At 37.1% G+C, this 10,853-nt stretch overlaps 1 protein-coding gene across 1 annotated transcript in view; it reads right to left on the bottom strand.

Annotated features, from left to right (window-relative positions):
* P3H2 (prolyl 3-hydroxylase 2) overlaps positions 1–10,853 on the bottom strand; it is a 154,476-nt gene that overhangs the window by 61,365 nt on the left and 82,258 nt on the right. The window lies entirely within an intron of this gene.

Below are 10,853 nucleotides of genomic sequence, written 5' to 3' on the forward strand. Positions count from 1 at the left end.
TAAAACCTGTAAATTCCAAAGAGAAAACAGATTTTCCTTGTAAATATTTTCCCTTAGGACTTCTGACATCCTTTAGGGAAACGATGATTTTAACAACCCTGGCTTTGCATGCTGCTGGGTTTTCAAATATATTTTCCAGAACTGGAGGGTAAATGGAATGGTCCTGGCTGCCAAATGCTGATGGCTTCAAAATCCTCTATGAGAAAAGAAAATTGAGTCAATTAAATCATCACTTCATCATTTTTGCATATGAAATATTGCACTGAGACCAAGAATTTGGTGTGGGTAAGATAGCAGTAAATCTGATTTGATCCCATTTTTAAAAAATAGGAAAAATTATTTATCTTTTTCTTTGTATTTGTCCTCAAGAAAAATACTTCTTTGGGAATTTACTGTCTACTAGGGAGAAAAAAATTTTTGGTGGCAAAATATAGACAATAGATAGCTGATTTATGAAGAGCACTTATTACTTATAGGTGAGGAAATAGGAAGAGATAATGTGAAGAATATAATACGTGCTGGTCTTTGAGGAAAAGACGTGATTTGGCTATGAGGAGTGGGTGCTCGGCAAAGGTTTGTTAAACTAAAAGAATGAATGTGTGAATGAATAAATACTTATTTCAGGTCTACATGAAATTGGAGAATTTTTTGAATTTTCTTTTCATTGAAATTCCATTCTGCAGTTGTATCCAAATAATTTTTATTCTTTCTGAGAGAAAAGTAGACAGGGGACCAAGAGGTACGGTTATGTGAGAAAGCATATCACTGGGGAAAGAGAGGTAAAACTACATAAAGGAAGGGATACTTGGGATCAACCTTGACAGATGGATAGGGTTTGACAGCAGAAAATGGATAGAAAAATGTATTCTAGGAGAAGTAACTATAACTGAAAAAAGCATGCTATGTATTGACAAAGAAGTTCTAATTGGCTGCAGGTGAGGTTGATGATGGGGGAGAGTGAGAAATTAGGCTGGAGGAGAGATTTTCATTGTGAATGTACTCGAATGAATGAATGTAGACACCAACCCTAAGCCCACAACATCCTCTGTGGCTTAAGTCAAAACAAGGGGCTCACTGTTTTCTATGCCATTCATGGCGGTCTTGTGACTTCTCCAATGCCTTGGTCTTAGCATGAGAGCCTTCTTTACCTATCGTTCTGATCTATATCACTCTTCCCAATAGCCAGCAACATGCTTTCAAGCTGATGTCTTCAGAACTGCAGAAAATTCTTTACTAGACTTGTGAGGAAGGAGACACTCAAGTAATGAAGAAAGTATGGGACCAGGACACAGGAGACATGGATTCTAGTTCTGGCAACTTGCTGAGTAACCTTAAGTAAGCCAATCAATATTTCTGAATCTGCCACTTCTGTAAAATGAAGGGGTTGGGCCAGGTGATTTTTAAGATGACTTCTAGCTTGCTGTGTTTATATATTTAGATTATATAAATTTCAAGAATGAAAGGCAGAAATAGTATAATCAACTTAATCCCTTTTAGAAACTTAATTGTGAAAAACTTTTAAGAGTGTTTCAGTATATAACAAGCCTTACCCAGAAACCCTTTGGCTCACCCTCCCTTCACTCACTGAAGAATAATTCATTCCCATCCCAGGACCTTCCTTTCATGCCAGTAAGAGACTGTATTCCACAGTAGAAATAGCACTTATCTAGGTAGGAATTCGCGATGAACTCTCCTTGTCTGTCTTACTCATCCCCTTTTGACCAGCCTAGACCTATTCCTCAAGAAGAAAGATCTACTTGAGAATGGGTCCCACATTTCTGATCTTTCCTAAACTGGCATCTTTAGGATCAGGTTTAGTTCAGCATCATTGCACTCACTGGGCCCACTATACAGAGGGTAGATTGCGGCCCTCACTACTTTAGCCTTTTGGGTATTCCCGGAATGAGCCAGGGTTCAGCCAGTACCTTTGGAGAACCACTTCGGACAAATCATAATGGCTATGTTCTTGCCTGGCCTTAAATTCTGCCCGAAAGAAAGAACCGGAGATGAATGGTCCACTGGAAGTAAGCAGTTGTTAGAAAAATCTGGATAGAGAAGTTTGTGTGTATGTGTGTGGTGGGAGGGAGCAAGGAGGGGAATTTGCATTCTGCTTTTTGAATGAGTGTTTTCCCTTGGAATTCAGGCATGCTGGTAGGTCTCTAGTAAATACATTTGCTCTTTAGTTTGTTGTTCTCTCTTTCAATCCTCTTAGTCAATCATCAGTCACTCTATTTCTGGCTCATTTATCCGAAGGGAAAGAAATCCACAACAGAGTTCACTGGTAGGATTTCCTGTTCTGCTGATTTCAGTGTGTGGTAAATCCTAATCTGTCTTAGTTTAGTTGCCTGGTGTGTTTAATGGGAATAACAGTCATGCTTAATTTTTATTCAATGTATCTTACTTATTCATCTGGAATATGATTTGTGGAAAGAATGACAAGTTCATAAGTTACAAATCTAACATTAATTTACTATATTCCCACTCCTTTTTCCATTGAATCTCTGCGATGGAAAAGACCATAAGAGTCACTTGGCCAAACCTCCACCCTCTCTTCTGGTGCTTAAATCCTCTACAAATTTCTGTCAATGATCATGTGACTTCTTCTTGAATACCCCCAGTGAAAGGAAATTCAGTCTTCCAAAGCAGCCCATTCCAGCTTTGGACAGCTCTGGCCATTCCAGTGTCCTTTCTTATGCTGACTAGAATCTCTCTTAAAATTTCTACCAACCCAATCCACTAGCCACAGACATTCCAAATAGGTCTAAGGTGGCCCTTCAAATGTGTGTACAAAATCAGTGAGTTCTTTCAGTAAAAAATCTGGTTCCTTTAAGAATATTTTTATCAGTGGCTACCGATATCTTAGATCTGAAGCCAGATCGGTGGCAGCACACTCTATCATGGGACCTGCCCCATCCTCTCTCTGTGTGTTCCCTTGAATTTGTTCTTTAGTCCCTTTCCAGCTGTCCTGTCAGTCAGAAGTAGTCTTCTGTATCCTAAAGAATTTTGTTCAAGGAAGCAGTATATCATACGGCAATGTCATTTATTTTTCCTTCATAAATCAGGCACCCATGGCTTGAGCAGTGCAGTGAAATTCTACTTACAAGTATACATTTAAGCCACCTCAGCTGCTCTCTCAGGAAAGAAAAAAAAAAAAAAAAAAAAGCTATTTTACTGTTGGTTCTCCAGTTACCAAAGTTTGGGAATCATCCCAAAAAATATTTCAAAAGGAGGTATTATTTCCAGAGGCTAAATAGCACACACATGGGATGCAAAAGGTTTGTTGATTCTATGGAGCCAGTAACAGCATGGTAAATATATCTGGCTCCTGACAATAACCAAAACAAATCCCAGAGACAGCTTGGTTAATGGGAAATGGATTTAAAAAGAAATTCTCCTCTGGCTTTCTCCTTAGCACATTTACTGCCAGCAGTACACAGTTATGTGTTTGCCATGGAGCTACACCCCTAAGCCACAATGCATTATACATGTGGTATGAGTTGTTGAGTGCTGTTGATGCTACAGCCGCTGCTAGCCTTGGAACAGGAGGCAAGCTTTGTTTGTGGATTCACAAGCAAACAGATGAACATTATAACTCTCCACAGTCTATCTCCTGAAAGGTTTCTCTCTTTCACTTGAATGATCTTGTCTTTGTGATTAAAGCCAAATTATTCGGGACACTGGAATGGTGAAAACTGGTCCCAAGTGGGCAGAAAGTGCTTTAATGCCACAGAAAACTCTCTAATGACATAGACACATATTCCCCCGTATGTACACATACATATTAACCTAAGTATAACCGATTCGAACAAGTCAGTGAAAAATGAAGGCGTTTAGCTTATCTTTCCCATGAGTTATCAGGTGAGTGAAGACACAGTGGTCAATTCCACAGCCTTTTATGAATTTATCCTTTTATTATGAAAGCTTTTACATGCAGCTGCTCAAGAATTATATGAAACTTTATAAAGAAGTGTTATTTTACTCAGCAAAAATAGTTTCTAATAAGAGGACATCTACTTTAAATTACTTTCTTAGCCATTGTGGTTAGTTTTGCTAAACTAATTATTCACATTTTCTCACCAGTTCAATCTCACTTGTACACAGATGCACATTTCTGCAAAATAATAATGATAATGGTAATAATAATAATAATGATAGTAATAGCTACCATGCATTGTACTGCTGTGCTAAACACTTTAAATATATTATCACATTAAGTCTTCTTAACATCACTATAAGGTGAGTGGTAATAATCTCATTTTTACAGATGAGAAAAACAAGGCTTAAATGTTAAATATTTCAGGTATTTCTAACTCTACTACTCACACTGGTAGTTTACCTTCACACTATAGGCATAAGGAGAAAATGAATTATAAATGGTTGTGGATATATTTCCACATGTTATCACTTGGATTGTTACACTCCTCTCTTTAAACTGTTCACTATTCTAGGACAGACTAAATATTTCTGTCTTTCCCTCTAATACAGATGTCTGTAAGCTCCTTGTGTGGTAATGGGCCAGATTACTATGGAAATAGATGCAGAAACCTTAATGCCACTGTGACTAATGTAGGAAGAAACCACTGGATTCTATACCACTTGTCCCTATCCAAAATACACACAGGAGACTTAGAACACACAAGGAAATTTAGACTTAGCTTGACCAAGACCTCCCTTCAAAAAGTCAAGAGAATTGCCATTCATTCAGTAACTGGGGAGATTCAATACGGTCACTTCTTTGACCTGGCATTTAAGGAAAGTTTAGTCAGACAAACAGAAAAGAAAAATCCCCACGGGGAACTGGCCCTCCCAGAGTCTGTGAACATAGACTCCTCTCAGGCAATGGAGGTTAATGACACTGGTATTACTTTAACCACGTTTTTCCCTAGAATAGACACCTATTTTTATGCCAAAATACAAGGTATTTCTTTCTAATCCAGAAGTATAATGTGACAATTTCATATTCAGAACGGCTGGAGAGGTTAAGCTTAGTTTCCAGAACTGAGAAATGGTCAAAATACTCAGCGGTTTTGGTTCAATGATTTAACGATTTAGTCTTACATGAGAATGTCCCTCTATCCTTACATCCATAAATTGCAAGATGCTTACAATCATTCCCAATTCAGTTGACCCTTGAACAACGCAGGGGTTGGGGACCCATCCTCCACGCAGTCAAAAATCCCATATAACTTTATAGTCAGCCCTCCATGCAGTTTCCCCATACCTGTGGTTCAGCATCCTGGGATTCAACTATTAAAAACAATGTGCGTATAAGTGGACCCATGCAGTTCAAAGTTCTACGGTCAATTGTATTGTTAATTTGACACTTTGTAAGAAGACAGATGAGCTGGGTCTGTCTTCCATTTGGAGAACCTCAAACAAGGCACCACACTGCCCTCCTAGTTTCAATAAACTCATTAATGAAATAGCAGTGATGATTCCTGCATGGTCTACCTCGAGGGGTTGCTGTAAGGAACAAATAGAAAAATCTATGTGACACTACTTAAGACTCACATACACAAAGACATACACCAGCAAACCCACAACTGAGGTTGCTGCAATTATTTCTATTTAAGTATGTCTCCTCTCCATCGTGATGACAAGAACTTGCCATATTTTCTTGTTATCTTGAGTATTTAGGACAGATAGGCATTTAGTGAATGTTAACGATAATGATGAGAATGAAATTTAACATGCCTTGCCCAGTGGACACAATTCTGCCAGTAGTCATGATTGCTGGCAGCAAGAGGTGGCACAAGCCTGAGGACTTTGATTAGAAAGGTTCACAGTTGGTCTACTTCTGTAATAAAGTAGGAAGCTATGACATTAGTTCAAAGTTTCTTCCATTAACTGTGGTGACCACCACCTCCAGAAAGGCTAAGACTTCAACATCAGGTTTCTGGTGCAAACAAAGGTAGTGATTCAAGAAACCTGTATCACATGTCTTCACCGCACCAGATGAAGTCAGCACGCAAGTGGGTCATCGGATAATGTAAAAGTCAAAGAGATTTGGGAGAAAGTAAAATCAATTAAAAGTAAAATCAATCCCCAAAATATTCCTTTTGGGGAACACTGGGAGAACATTCCTAAGAGCCAAGTTTCCCTCTTCTTTTCCATCTTAATCCAACCATCTTATCCCTCCTTTTTTTATTTAAGCAGCTTACTGGATCCCCAAGTATAGTATCGGCAGTAACTTCAAAGAAGCCATGATGAGTCCTTCAAGGACTTTCCCTCATAAGCATCTTTTTTATGGTTGAACAGACCTGACCTCCAGGTCTCATCTTAAAAGTCAAAGCTTTCCTCTTTCATGAAAGCCTCCTATGTCTGATCATCCCAGCTACACAGCAAAGTTAAATAGGGTCACAGTTAAGTGTGGGTCTCTAGTGTAAAGCCCATCCAGGGGTGGGGTGATTTTTCCTGTGCGTGGTCTGGCTGGGCAGCTGCCACAGACACATGTTGATTATTTTAAGCCCGCTGAAGTGCCTGAAGACTAACTGGCCTTTCAGAAAGGCTTCCTGAGGAGTCATTTTTCCAAGGAGGAGTGAACTCAGTCAAAAATGTAAAACAAAAGAAAGCAATGTCTACAAAATCCTAGTTAAAATGCCGGAGTGAAAACTGGCTGGTTCTAGAGTTGCAAGGAGCTTTTAGGCATACTTTAGTCCAAATCCCACAATTTTATAAAAGAAGAAACTGAGACCCATAAAACAGAAATGATTTTCCCAAAGTCACCTGGGAAAACTCCATCCCCAAGGCCCTAACTAACTATCTTTGACTTATACTATGCTAGTCTTCCAGATGTTTAGTCTAAATAATGCCTAACTACAGACTTCTGGAAACCCATGCTTACAGAACACCCAACATGAAAAGTTTCCAAATAATCAAAAATTTGGATTGAAAAATTAATATAACAACAAAAAACATTTGGGCAATTTTAGAGATCTCACACCATTTATGTAAATGTTTTAATCTGGTGGAGAAGTAAACACATCAGAAAGTACAAAAGTGGTTCCCTTTCTTATGCATCATTGTAGCTCATTAAAGTAATAATAATTTGCCTCTGCCTCTGCTTGTTTTTTAGCATTGCTTGAGCCTGGAAAGTGAAATTCAATTGGCCTGGTTCACTTTGTTCTTAAAGTCTTCCTTTTTTGATTTTTTGGGATTTTCAACACTGCTATAATGCATAAATCCAAAACAAACACATTTTTTTTCATTTATAATTTCCTTTTTTTAAAAAGTAGCTTCTTCTTCTGTGCAAATATTTTATTCCTAGATTATGTAAACCCTTTCTCAAATAGTTTTTAAAAATAAAGTCCATACTTAAAGCTTAAATTGTACAAATTTGTAATATTCATACTGTCAGAGGCCTATCTACCTGGCTATTCATCAGCCAGCCCATACATCCATCCATCCATCCATCCATTGACTTCCTTTCTGTTAGCCTATTTACTTAAAAATGAGATTCTTGAGAATTCTTATAATGCCTTCCTCATAGTATTATTATAACAATTAAACTGAAATGAGGAGAGGTTTGTAAACTGAACGTATCATACAGATACTACTTGTTCTAATATTGCAGTCTGGTTTTTCAATCAGTGAAATGCATGGTCCTTATTAGGAGCTCTGTGAAAATTTACTGGGTGTATAAAGCTATAAAATTAAAAGTTTAGGCAGGTGGGAAAAAATCTCTAAATTTTATTTAAAACATTAGGCTTTCTACAAGCCAAGCACTGTTTTAGATGATTTACAAATATTAACTCATTTAATCCACATAACACTCTTATAAAGTAGGTACTATTGCCATTCTCATTTACATATGGGGAAACTGAGGCACTGAAAGTAGAAGGAACTTGCCCAAGTTCATAGAGTTGGAAATAAGAGAGAACATAATTCCAACCCAGGCAGTTTGGCTCTGAGGCATGTGAATTCCTTGCCATTTAGCTCTGGAGAGAGAAAACCCCAAATAGATAATACCTTATTATGAAGTACAGATGATATAAATTTACCTCTGTGTTCTATCCATAAGGACAACCAGAAAAGGGTATCACAGCCAGCTAATTCCACCCCTATGTAAAATAACTAATGAGAGGAAGAATGGCTGGGTACCTGAAAAGTCTAAAATAGAAGAATTCACTGTGAGAAATTATGTCCATATAATGAAACATAAGATTATAAGGATTATAAACAATATAACCTATATTGTAAATATTCGTTGTATTTTCAGTAAGATAAAATTAAGTAGCTCTCTAAATAAAGTAGATGCTGTTAATATTACTGACCCTTAAATGAGTAATGGACTCATACTACTAATTTCCAATCATTCCCTGCTCAGGATTTCATGTAGCCGTCTTCCCACTGGATGCTGGTACATGTGTTTTGCACACAGGAGGTCTTCTGTTCTGGGTCTGAGCATACACCCTCCTCCCTGTTATCACAGAATACAGTTCTAAGACCAGGCTTCTGCTCCCTGCTTTGCCTTTATTGCTGCCTGAGCCCTCTATACTCCATTCCTTGGCTTTTCATTTGAAGTGGCTCTCCTATTCCTAGCAACAAGTTCCCTCCATTTCCACACATTTCCAGAAGAGTGACTGATAATCCCCATATCGTCCATGATTTGAAACCCAAATTTACAGTACCATGCCCAATAAGAGACAAATAATAAATGTTAGCCTTTTCCTTAAAGGGATAATTACCATATTTAGCAAAAGAATAGGAAAGCCACTCTCACCCAGAATACCCAGAAGTAATCCATTTGTGTCCTACTTTAACAGAGAGCAAAGTCAGGGTTAGGGGGTCTAATGTAAAGTCAGGATTGGAAGGAACAGGGATACATGTTTAAAGAGCTATCCCAGCCAAGCCCTGGAGTCTGGAAATCCTCCACCTCTTCTTTTCAGTTGACACACTTGAAGGGGATGTTCCTTGCTAGATGTTTCCATGTTGAGAGGCTCTCATGGTGGTGCACCCAGATCAGCAGCCATAGCTCAAACCAAGGGTCTTTTTGACCATAGGTGTCTTGGCTTAATCTTTGTAGTGCCCTGCATAGGGTGTGATATGCAGTGAATGTTCCTAGAATTAACTAAAACTCTATGATTCTTAGAATGGAGACCCTGTGTTCTATTATGACGTTATTATTATTTGGGGTTTTGTTTGGGTTTTCTCTTAGTTTCCTTACAAAGTCCATTCTTTAAAAGCCCAAACATGTCTCTGAGGATATAAGAAAAGAAAATGATAATGTGTCAGAACTTGGGCTAAGCGAGTCTAGGGAGAGGAGAGTGAAGAAAGCAAGGAGAAATTTCCAGGAGCCAAGATGGAGGTGGAGAGCTGGAAATTACCACTAACTCACAATGTCACCTGCCAACTAGGTTCTTGCCAACTCCTAGAAAGCCGGCCTGTGTTTCTTAAGTAAATATTGTATTACCTCTTAAGGACAGAGTGAGGGTGGTTAATATTTACTGAGTATCTATTGTGAATTTGGCATCTTCCTGACATCTCACATATGTTATCTGATTTCATGGAGTGCTCAATAACTGAGTACCAGAAGCTGGTGATCCCAGCAGCTGAGACTACTGATTCAATTAACCATGAAGCCCTTGTATCAGAGGTAAACCTCTTATTTAATCTCTTGCTGATAATTATTAACAAGAAAGTTTTAGGGGAGCAAAAATATCCAGGGATTTTTAAAAACTGCAGACTGTTACCCATATTTATTCTTAAATAGCCCCCAGCTTGACAATTTCATTTGGTGAGAACTGTATGTTTACAGGTCAAATTGTGGTCAGTCCTTCACAACTGATAATCCTTTAGAAATGCCAATAGGCAATAGGAAATTGGTGACTTTCCTTTTTTTTTTTTTCTTTTTTCATTAAAGTATCTGATCTGTGTCTTGCATTCAACATAATTTTGGATTCAGAATCATATTTAATGACAAAATATTAGAGAATCATTATCCACAGTGCTATTTAACCCTGTTCTGGAATTTTGATCAATAAATCAAGATATGACAAAAAATTATAAAAAAGAGACAAAATTTATCGTTACTTGAGGAAAAAAAAACAATTTGCTAAACTGTTAGATTTAATGAGTTCAATCAAGTAGCTATATAATAGATAATACAAAAAATGTTTAGTTTTCCTGTATTCCTTTAGTAAACAATTTAAATATATAAAGATAAAAGATAACATCTACAGATTGAACATGCAAACCTTTAAAACAATGACTTTTGTAAGTTATGTATTATAGTTATTTGAAGAAAACTAAAATTTCACTAAGAGATAGAAAATATCTAAATAATCAAAAAAACAATCAGTTTCTCTTAGAACTTGACCAAATGATTCTGATGTTCCCTTGAAAAACTGAAAAGACCAAAGAGATAACATTTTGAAAATCAAAAGAAATGAGGGCAAATTTGCTATAATAAAGCCACAGTAATGAAAATAATCTATTAGTGAGAGAAAATTGGACAGAAAATCAGTGGAACAAACTAAATAGCCCATAAACAGATCTTAGAATATAAAGGAACTTAATATAGTAAGAATGAGGCAATACCAATCAATGAGAATAGTATGTGAATTCAGTTAATGATATTCAAAAAACTGTTGATTATTTAGAAAGCATCACTTTGACCTTAGCCTGAGATCAAACTAAATAATAAACTACAGATGGAGTAAAGAGTTATAGGCACTAAAATGCATTTCAAATTATATATTTTAAAAATCTAGAATAAAATAGATGCAAATCAATAAAATTAGAAATGAAAAAGGAGAAATCAAAAGTGACACCTCAGAAATACAAAGGATTATAAGACTACTACAAACAACTATATACCAATAAAATGGACAATCATGAAGAAATGGACAAAT

The sequence above is a fragment of the Balaenoptera physalus genome (assembly GCF_965194825.1).
Source record: "Balaenoptera physalus genome assembly, chromosome: 4".
In the NCBI taxonomy this organism is placed as follows: Eukaryota; Metazoa; Chordata; class Mammalia; order Artiodactyla; family Balaenopteridae; genus Balaenoptera; species Balaenoptera physalus.